General features: G+C 35.1%; 1 pseudogene; it reads right to left on the bottom strand.

The window, feature by feature from the left end:
* Nucleotides 1-4,592: 4,592 nt before the first annotated feature.
* LOC116910884 lies at nt 4,593-9,799 on the bottom strand (annotated as a pseudogene).
* Nucleotides 9,800-10,795: the final 996 nt, after the last annotated feature.

The following is a 10,795-nucleotide window of genomic DNA, read 5'->3' as shown; positions in this document are numbered from 1 at the left end:
GTGTTCTTCACATTTACTGTTTAGATTATTATGTGACAGAGGTGTTTTCTTTTCTGGTCCAATGCATTTGGTGTTCTGTAGGCCTTTTGTACATTTATGGTCATCTCTTTCTTTAGGTTAGGATTTTTTAATGATTTTTTTTGCAGATGTTTTATGTGTCTTTAGCCTGGGAATTTTAGCCATCTTCTATTATTACTATTTTCAGCTTTGGTCTTTTTATTGTCTCCTGTCTTTCCTGGATGATTTGGGGAAGGTGTTAGGAACTTTTTATGTTTTGTATTTTCTTTGGCCATTTTGTCATTAGCATCCATAGTATCTTCTACACCTGAGATTCTCTCTTCTACATTATATATATTATGTTGGTGATACTTGCATTTGTAGCTCCTGATTTTTTTCCTAAGTTTTTTACTTGTAGAGATTTCTCCATTTGTGATTTCTTTATTGTTTCATTTTCATTTTGAGGTCTTGGATTGCTTTGTTCAATTCCTTTCCCTGATTGATCGTGTTTTCTTGTATTTCTTTAATTTGTTTCCTCTTTAAGGGCTTTTACCTGTTTAAGTGTGTTTTCTGTTTTGTTTTGTTTTTTTTAAGTGAGTTATTTATGGCCTTCTTAAAGGACTTCACTTTCTTCATGAGCTAGGATTTTAAGTCAGCACCATTCTTTTTAGGTATGTTGCAATATCCAGGGCTTACTATGATGGAAGAACTGAGTTCTGATGGCAGCAAAGAATATTGGCTTCTCTTGCTTATGTTTTTTGCTCTGCCTCTTGCCTTCTGGTTATCTCTGCTATCAACTGCCCTGGGTATCTCTGTCTGGAGCCACCCTCCCGTGTCCCTAGCTGCAGCAGATTTCCTGGAATACTATAGATTGTGGGGTGTTGAGAAGGGCAGACATGCCTGTCTTTCTCATAATACAATTTGCACTACTACCCCAGGGTTCGAGGCAGTAATAAATATTAAGTAAAATTATGCATGTTTGGGATGCTTTGTACTATAATGTTATACTGTTTAAGATTTCTGTTAGAATCTAGAAGAAGCAGCACCTAGAAGACCAATTAACTATAGGCAAAGTCTATCTATGCCATTAGAACTTCATATTGTCTTAGTACACATTTCTCAATGTCACATGTTTAAACATGCCTAAAAATTTACTTGTTCTCATTTAATTACAGTTACAAATAACACAGAATTTTAATTAGTCATTTTAATTAATTAAAATCATTGTGTTAAAAACATTTATTTATCAGAACATAGCATCTTTACAGATATGGGGACACATAATTTTAGTTGGCTAAGCTCTATTCCTTCTTCCCTATAATCTCAGTGGGTTTTGGCTAGGTTTCAAATTTCATCAAAATATTTTCTCCAAGTAGAATTTTGAAATTAATCTATTTTGTTGAATTCAGAGTCTGATTAAACAGCTAATTAAAACAAGTAGACATGAATTCCTGCTAAATCACAGTAGTACAAATGAATGCATGGCATAATCTAAGTATATTCACTGGCAAAAGATAAATGGGTCTCTCAGCAGATTGAGTAGTTAATATTGCTGATGTATTTAAAGCTGATTATTTTTATGTAAAGAGTAAAACACTTGTACAAGTTAGGGAATCACTGTGAGATTTAAGAATTGTTCTGTCTCAGATTTCTGAGAAAATTCTACTGTACTTTGTAGAATGGAATTTATACTGAGGAAATCCTATAAATATACAATTTATTTTGTCTATACTAATGACATTGCATGGATCATAAATAATATTTTTAAGAGACTACATGGCTACTCAATGAAAATTGTATGCATTGACCTTCTATGTATGACCAACTCCCTTATATAAATATTTTCTGTATATAAGCCTAAAAATCATTGTTATTTTTATGATAATTTTCCCTACTTTTGTGAATACTTGCATGGGATTTTGGTTAGGTCGTATTCCATCTGGAATTGTAGTAGGATGGTCATTCCACAATAATGATTCTTCTTCTATTTGCACATATGTGATTTCTCAATCTTTTATTGTCTCTAAATTTTATGAATTCTAAATTTTTTATTGTAATGCTCTTCACTTCCTTTATTATTTTCAATCTAAATTTTATTTGATACTATTATTGTCAAAGTACCTGTTATTTCAGAGAAAATTTTCATCTCAGAAGCTTACTGCTGAATATGCTAGCCTTTTCTAGCTCTTTCTGAACACTGGATGGCTGTTTCAACTCACATCTTTTGGCTAAAACTCCTCTCCAAGCTGACTAAGTCAATCTGCATTCTCTTGGTTTCTCACTGGATTGCTCTGTTTGGGCTTAAACTAACTCTGGAATTCTTTTCCCCAACTTCTGGCTCCTTCTCATAGTCTGGCATCCACTGAATTCTCCTGTATCTAACTTATTTTCTCTGCATCCTGTCTCTGTAAAACTGTTCCTGTGTAAACTGACTCCAAACTCCAGGAATGGAACAGCCTTAAACTCTACCTCATTCCACTGCCTTTGAACTCACTGACTTAACTGAAAGCAGATAACTTCACCTTTTAGGAGCTATCAATTATTAAGAGATTCTTGGCTAGATATAGAAATTACAGGTCCATTTCCCTTCATTTTGTCAAATTTTGTCTTGCATATATTGTTCAAATCTTGACAACAATGTCACATTTTCTCTGTACCTTCTCTGTTATGTCTGGAAACTGTTATTTCCTTGAAATCATCTACCACTTTGCACTCTTGAAAACTGTCTACCTCCTCCTCTACAGAGATGTATGAGCCTTACAGGGAAGGGTGTTATATACATATCACCTAATGCTAAAGATTCTAAATTCTCTCATTTTTTGAATGTTGGGCAATTGTGAGTCTTCCTTTTAATTATCTACTTCAAAAAGAATCTTTTCTGATGAGATTTGAGTGATAAAATTATCTATGAATATAGCGAAATGTCATTTGATGTTGTTTTGAAGTTATATTCACTTCGGGGAATAATAGGATAGGGTCTATGATCTAACTAGCCTCCGGTACTTAGCTTTATTAACAATGTCACAAATATATTTTATCTCATTGAGATAACCTTAAATAAAATAAGAGGTTGATTACTCTCCTACCATATGTGACACTGTTAAACAAGTGGGCATATTTTGCAGGCAGGTCACAGGATACAAAGCTAGATAAGATTGATAGTTACTTTTTTCCTCCAGCAAAGTTTTTATGAGAACTAATAAGTAGGGACGAAACTTTCAGCTGAATACCAACTAGATTTCTCCAGGTTCAGACATGAGTATTTGTTACGTTGAGTAGTAGAGTCTTAGCATCCAATTGTAGAGAATAATCAAGAACATTTATAGTAGTCTTGTAATATTTGCAGGCCAAAAGCTCAAAAAGATACAACTGCTTTTGATTATTTTTATTTTGTAGTATATGATGCCTGCTTGGTGTACTCTGTTATATGTATTGTATTATTATTTTTATTATTTTATTTATTTTTACTTATATTATATAATATATTTTACTAAATTTAAAATCACTTTATATGTGTATGTATTCCAGAAATCTTCTATACTATTAGATTTGCAGTGTTTTTCAAAAGGTTCTTAGTTTTATTTTGTCCCCATATTTCCACCTGTATCTTCTCTTCTGATCTTCAATCCTATTTCATGTTCTTGTTCTATTTTTATTTTTTCCTTTATGGCACTATAGTCAATTTATCCTTCCTTAGGAGATCTCTTCTCTCCCACCCTTGATAGAAAACTTTAGATAGAAAGCTATTTTTCTACTAAATCTCTCCTACTTTGTATAAAATCTAATTCTTAATGGATCAAGAACCTCAACATAAGACATAATTATCTGAATCTGATATATGAGAAAGAAGAATATAGCTTAAACTCATTGACACAAGGGATGGCGCAGGCATTCAGACCTGCAATGAACTAATTATACATGATGAAACTAAATGCTACTACATAGCAATAAACATGATTACACATGTGTATAGAAAGCTTCTTGAATATGGGAAAATACTTATCAATTAGACAGCTGACAGTGTTTTATTATACATAATATATGAGTAGCTGATAAATGAATGTAAAATGAAGTAACCCAATTTAAAAATGAGTCATAGAACTAAAAAGACAAAACACATATGATTAAGAAATATTGTTTAAAAAGTTTCAAAATCTATAGTGTGTTGAACAGTTTGTATCAACTTGGAACATGCTCTTAAGTCATCCAAGAGGAGGGAACCTCAATTAAGAAAATGTCTCTGTAAAACGTAAGGGGACTTTTGCTAAAGATGTCATATAACCAAGATCAGGCTACAAAAATGTACTCAGAGCTAGTAATCTTCGTTTTCCATGAGATAGTTTTGATACAATCACAAATTTTCAATACTGAATAATGTGACATTAGGTAATATGTTTTTCTAAACACTTTCTGTAGGTTTTATACAACATGCCATGATGTACCCACACATATTCTGCATATGCAGCTTAAGTGTTATTGTGAAAATCTTTAAGATTCTGTTACTCAAGTGGTATTAGTAACCAGTGTTGCTCAAGAACCAGTTCTGCCTATTGAAACAACCTTTTCTGATTCTCTCCGCAAACGACTCATTGCTGTCAGGCCTGAGTGTCCTCATCCTGGTCATCTTAATCATATTCAGCATATAAGACCTTATCACTGTTTTCCTTCAATTTCAGCTTCTTCTATGTTTAGAACCTTAATTTTCAGTATTTTCTGAAGTTCTCTTTCTTTATAAAATGGAATAATGACCTTTTCCTTCCACATTTTTCACAAACTACAAGGTCACAGGTGTATGGTCTAAACATTATGAGGTAAGAGTCATTTACTGTCCTTTTTTTCCCCCATCTTTATTAACTTGGGTATTTCTTATTTACACTTCAATTGTTATTCCATTTCCCAGTTTCCTGGCCAAAAACCCCCTAATCCATCTCCCTCCCCTCCTCTATTGGTGATCCTCTCCCCATCATCCCCTCATTACCACCCTCACCCCAACAACCACATTCACTGGCGGTTCAGTCTTGGCAGGACCAAGGGCTTCCACTTCCACTGGTGTTCTTACTAGGTAATTCATTGCTACCCATGAGGTTGGAGCTCAGGGTCAGTCCATGTATAGTCTTTGGTAGGGGGTTAGTCCCTGGAAGATCTGGTTGTTTGGCTTGCTGTTCATATGGGGTCTGAAGCCCCTTCAAGCTCTTTCAGTCCTTTCTAAGATTGCTTCAACCAGGGTCCCAATCTCAGTTCAGTGGTTTAATGATGGCATTCCCTTCTGTATTTTCTGTATTCTGGGTGTGTCTCTCAGGAGAGATCTACATCCGGTTCCTGTCGGCCTGAACTTCTTTGCTTCATCCATCTTGTCTAATTGGGTGGCTGTATATGTATGGGCCACATGTAGGACAGGCTCTCAATGGTGTTCCTTCTGCCTCTGTTTTAAACTTTTGCCTCCCTATTACTTTCAAGGGTATTCTTTTTCCCCTTTAAAGAAGGGTGAAGCATTAGCATTTTGTTCATCCTTTTTTTGAGTTTCATGTGTTCTAGCATCTAGGGCAATTCAAGCATTTTAGTATGCACTTATCAATGAGTGCATACCATGTGTATTTTTCTGTGATTGGGTTACCTCACTCAGGATGATATTTTCCAGTTCCGGCCATTTTCCTATGAATTTCATAAAGTCATTGTTTTTGATAGCTGAGTAATATTCCGTTGTGTATATGTAACACATTTTCTGTATCCATTCCTCTGTTGAAGGGCATCTGAGTTCTTTACAGCTCTGGCTATTATAAATAAGGCTGCTATGAACATAGTGGAGCATGTGTCTTTGTTAAAAGTTGGGGCATTTTTGGGTATATGTGCAAGAAAGGTATAGAAGGGTCCTCAGGTAGTTCAATGTCCAATTCTCTGAGGAACCTCCAGGCTGATTTCCAGAATGGTTGTACCAGTCTGCAATCCCACCAACAATGGAGGAATGTTCCTCTTTCTACACATCCTCCCCAGCATTTGCTCTCACCTGAGTTTTTGATTTTTCCCATTCTCACTGGTGTGAGGTGAAATCCCAGGGTTGTTTTGATTTGCATTTCCCTTATGACTAAAGATGTTGAACATTTCTTTAGGTGTTTCTAAGCCATTTGGCATTCCTCACCTGTGAATTCTTTGTTTAGTTCTGAACCTAATATTTAATAGGGTTATTTGTCTCCCTGCAGTCTAACTTCTTGAGTTCTTTGTATATTTTGGATATAAGCACTCTATCAGTTGTAGGATTGGTAAAGATCGTTTCCCAATATGTTGCTTGCCTTTTTGACATAACAACAGTGTCCTTTGCCTTACAGGAGCTTTGCAGTTTTATGAAATCCCATTTGCCGATTCTTGATCTTAGAGCATAAGCCATTGGTTCAGGAAATTTTTATCAGTGCCCATGTGTTCGAGATTCTTCCCCACTTTCTCTTCTATTAGTTTGAGTGTATCTTGTTTGATGTGGAGGTCCTTGATCCACTTGGACTTAAGCTTTGTACAGGGTGATAAGCATGGATTCAATCTACATTCTTCTAGCTGCTCACCTCCACTTGAACCAGCACCATTTGCTGAAAATGCTATCTTTTTTCCACTGGATGGATTTGGCTCCTTTGTCAAAAATCAAGTGACCACAAGTGTGTGGGTTCATTTCTGGGTCTGGAATTGTATTCCACTGGTCTATCTATCTTCCTCTGTACAAATACCATGCAGTTTATATCACTATTGCTCTGTAATACTGCAGAGTTCAGGGATAGTGATGCCGCCGTAAGTCCTTTTATTGTTGATGATAGCTTTAGATATCTTGGTTTTTTTTTGTTCTTTTTTTTTTCAGAGCCAGGGACCGAACCCAGGGCCTTGCGCTCCCTAGGCAAGGGCTCTACCACTGAGCTAAATCCCCAACCGATATCTTGTTTTTTTTTGTTTTTTTTTTTTAGTTACTACAGATTAATTTCCAAATTGTTCTCTCTAACTCTCTGAAGAATTGAATTGGTATTTTGATGGGGATTGCATTAAATCTGTAGATCGCTTTCGGTAAAATGGCCATTTTTACTATATTAATCCTGCCAATCCATGAGCATGGGAGATCTTTCCATATTCTGAGGTCTTCTTCAATTTCTTTCTTCAGAGACTGAAGTTCTTATCGTACAGATCTTTCACTTGCTTGGTTAAAGTCACACCGAGGTATTTTATATTATTTGAAACTTTTACGAATAGTGTCGTTTCACTAATTTTTTTCTCAGCTTGTTTCTCTTTTGTGTAGAGGAAGACTACTTATTTATTTGAGCTAATTATACCTAGCAACTTTGCTGAAGGTGTTTATCAGGTTTAGTAGTTCTCTGGTGGAACTTTTGGGATCACTTAAATATATTATCATATCATCTGCAAATAGTGATATTTTGACTTTTTCTTTTCCAGTCGCTATCCCTTTGATCTCCTTTTGTTGTCTGATTGCTCTGGCTAGATCTTCAAGAACTATACTGAATAAGTAGAGAGAGAGAGTGGGCAGCCTTGTCTAGTCCCTGATTTTTAGTGGGATTGCTTCAAGTTTCTCTCCATTTAGTTTAATGTTTGCTACTGTCTTGCTGTATATGGCTTTTATTATGTTTAGGTATGGGCCTTGAATTCATACTCTTTCCAGGACTTTTACCATGAATGGGTGTTGAATTTTGTCAAATGCTTTCTCAAAGTCTAATGAAATGATCATGTGCTTTTTATCTTTCAGTTTTTTTATATAGTAGACTATGTTGATGGTTTTCCATCCCTGCATGCCTGGGATGAAGCCTACTTGATCATGATGACTGATTGTTTTGATGTGCTCTTGGAATTGGTTTGCCAGAATTTTATTGAGTATTTTTGCGTCGATATTCGTAAGGGAAATTGGTCTGATGTTCTCTTTTTTTTGGGTCTTTGTGTGGCTTATTTATAAGAGTAATTGTGGCTTCATAGAAAGAATTTGGTACCACTCCATCTGCTTCAATTTTGTGGACTAGTTTGGATAGTATTGATATGAGGTCTTCTATGAAGTTCTGATAGATTCTGCACTGAACCCATCTAGACCTGGGCTCTTTTTGGTTGGGAGACCTTTAATGACTGCTTCTATTTTGTTCGGAGTTATGGGGTCGATTAAATGGTTTATCTGTTCCTGATTTAAATTTAGTACCTGGTATCTGTCTAGGAAACTGTTCATTTCCTGCAGATTTTCAAGTTTCATATAGGCTTTTATAGTAGGATATGATTTTTTTTGTTTTCCTCTGATTCTGTAGTTATGTCTCACTTTTCATTTCTGATTTTTGTTAATTTGAACACACTCTCTGTTTCCTCTCCTTAGTCTGACTAAGGGTTTATCTATTTTGTTGATTTTCTCAAAGAACCACCTTTTGGTTCTGTTGATTCTTTGTACAGTCCTTTTTGTATCTACTTGGTTGATTTCAGCTCTGAGTTTGATTATTTCCTGCCTTCTACTCCTCCTGGGTATATTTGCTTCTTTTTGTTCTAGGTCTTTTAGGTGTGCTGTCAAGCTGCTAATATATGCTCTCTCCTGTTTCTTTCTGCAGACACTCAGAGCTATGAGTTTTCCTCTTAGCACAGCTTTCATTATGTCCCATAAGTTTGGATATGTTGTACCTTCATTTTCATTAAATTCTAAGAAGTCTTTAATTTCTTTCTTTATTTCTTCCTTGACCAGGTTATCATTGAGTAGAGTATTGTTCAACTTCCATGTATATGTGGGATTTCTTCCCTTATTGTTGTTGAAGACCTCCTTTAGCTCGTGGTGGTCTGATAGGATGCATGGGATTATTTCTATCTTTCTGTATCTATTGAGGCCTGTGTTATGACCAATTATATGGTCAATTTTGGAGAAAGTATCATGAAGTGGTGAGAAGAAGGTATATCCTTTTGTTTTAGGATGGAATGTTCTATAAATAACTGTTAAGTCCATTTGGTTCATGACTTCTCTTTGTCTATGTCTCTGTTTAATTTCTGTTTCCATGATCTGTCCATTGATGAGAAATGGGTGTTGAAATCTCCACTATTATTGTATGAGGTGGAATGTGTGCTTTGAGCTTTAGTGTGTTTTCATTTATGTATGTACATGCCCTTGTATTTGGAGCATATATATTTAGGACTGAGAGTTCATCTTGGTGGATTTTTCCTTTGATGAATATGAAGTGTCCTTCCTTATCTTTTTTGATGACTTTTGTTTGAACATCAATTTTATTTGATATTAGAATTGCTACACCTGCTTGTTTCTTCAGACCAACTGCTTGCATTTGTTTTCCAGCCTTTCACTATGAGGTAGTATCTTCTGTCTCTGAGGTGTGTTTCCTGTAGGTAGAAGAATGCAAGGTCCTCATTGTGTATCCAGTTGGTTAATCTATGTCTTTTTTTGGGGGGAGTTGAGACCATTGATGTTGAAAGATATTAAGGAATAGTGATTGTTGCTTCCTGTTATATTCATATTTGGATGTGAGATTATGTTTGTGTGCTTTTCTTCTCTTTGTTTTGTTGCCAAGAAGATTAGTTTCTTAAACATTTTAAAACATTTCTCAAGCTTTGACCATGGTTTGTATTTGCTATATTTTACATGCCATTCAAGAACTTCTTTTGCAGTGTTTACACACTCCAACATGAAGTTTTACATTAATTTTTTCGGTCTGAACACTTTTATCAAATTTTACATTTTTAATTGAAATTTTATTTACATTTTTAATGTAAACTTGTCTTTTTTGAAAGTGAACATATTCTGGTGCTTCTGAGGCCTGGACCTAGTCAAGTTGCCTTTCTCACAATTCATCATCAAATCACAAGCAAAATAAGTCAGTGCAGCCTTACAAATTACAAAGCAAAACAGTATATATATATATATATATATATATATATATATATACACTCAAATGCATACAAACTTTAGGTAGAAACCTATTTTTCACACACGCACATGAAGATAATCATATGCAATTATTTTCCTTTGAAAATGTTTTTATATACCTCATCCTATTTGTTAACCTAGTTGGGAAATATATATTTAGGAAAATGTGTAGATTGTATTGTTACTAACTAGAGACGAAAGTTCAATATTGTACTGGAACTGAGACATTTGCAGTATCAGAAGCTCCTGTGAAGTTCTCCCTCATAAGCTTATCCTTCCCAGAATTCCATTATTCTGAATTATCAGTTTATTGCCAGCATTTTTACTTAAAATCAATGTAAGTTAGCTTCATGTGATTACTGAAATCTGTGTCTGTGTGTTTAAAGCCCAAAGCTACAGAAAGTGTCCAGGTGGTATAATGGACTTTCCACATTCTTTAACTAGATAACCAATTTTAATGTTTTACTATGTTTTCTTTGTGCCTTAATTTCTACTAATGTATATATATTATACATGTGTATATGTACATGTAAGTATGTGTATATGTATTTGCTGAACTATTGAAATAAAAAGAAAATCATGGTTTTAGGAAAAGAAAAGAAAAAAAAATTGCCTCTGTAAGATCTGGTTGTACTCTGGCCTGTAAAAAAATTTCTTTCCTTTTTTTCTTTAATCTTTTTTTTTTAACAGTTTAGTCTTTAGCCCCCTCGCAGTCCACTCTCTGAATGTTCCTCATCCCCTACCTCCCCCATCTCCAAGAGGTTCTCCCCACCCCCACACCACCAGACCTCCCCATACCCTGAGGCCTCAAGCCTTTCCAGGGTTAGGTGTATCTTCTCTCACTGAGGCCAGACTAGGCAGTCGTCTGATGTATACATGTTGGGACCTCCTATCAGCTAATGTATGTGACCTGGTTGGTGA

This window comes from Rattus rattus, chromosome 10 (genome assembly GCF_011064425.1).
Source record: "Rattus rattus isolate New Zealand chromosome 10, Rrattus_CSIRO_v1, whole genome shotgun sequence".
Taxonomy (NCBI): Eukaryota; Metazoa; Chordata; class Mammalia; order Rodentia; family Muridae; genus Rattus; species Rattus rattus.
Note: the sequence above shows the minus strand (reverse complement) of the source record. Positions and strands in the feature narration are given on the sequence as shown.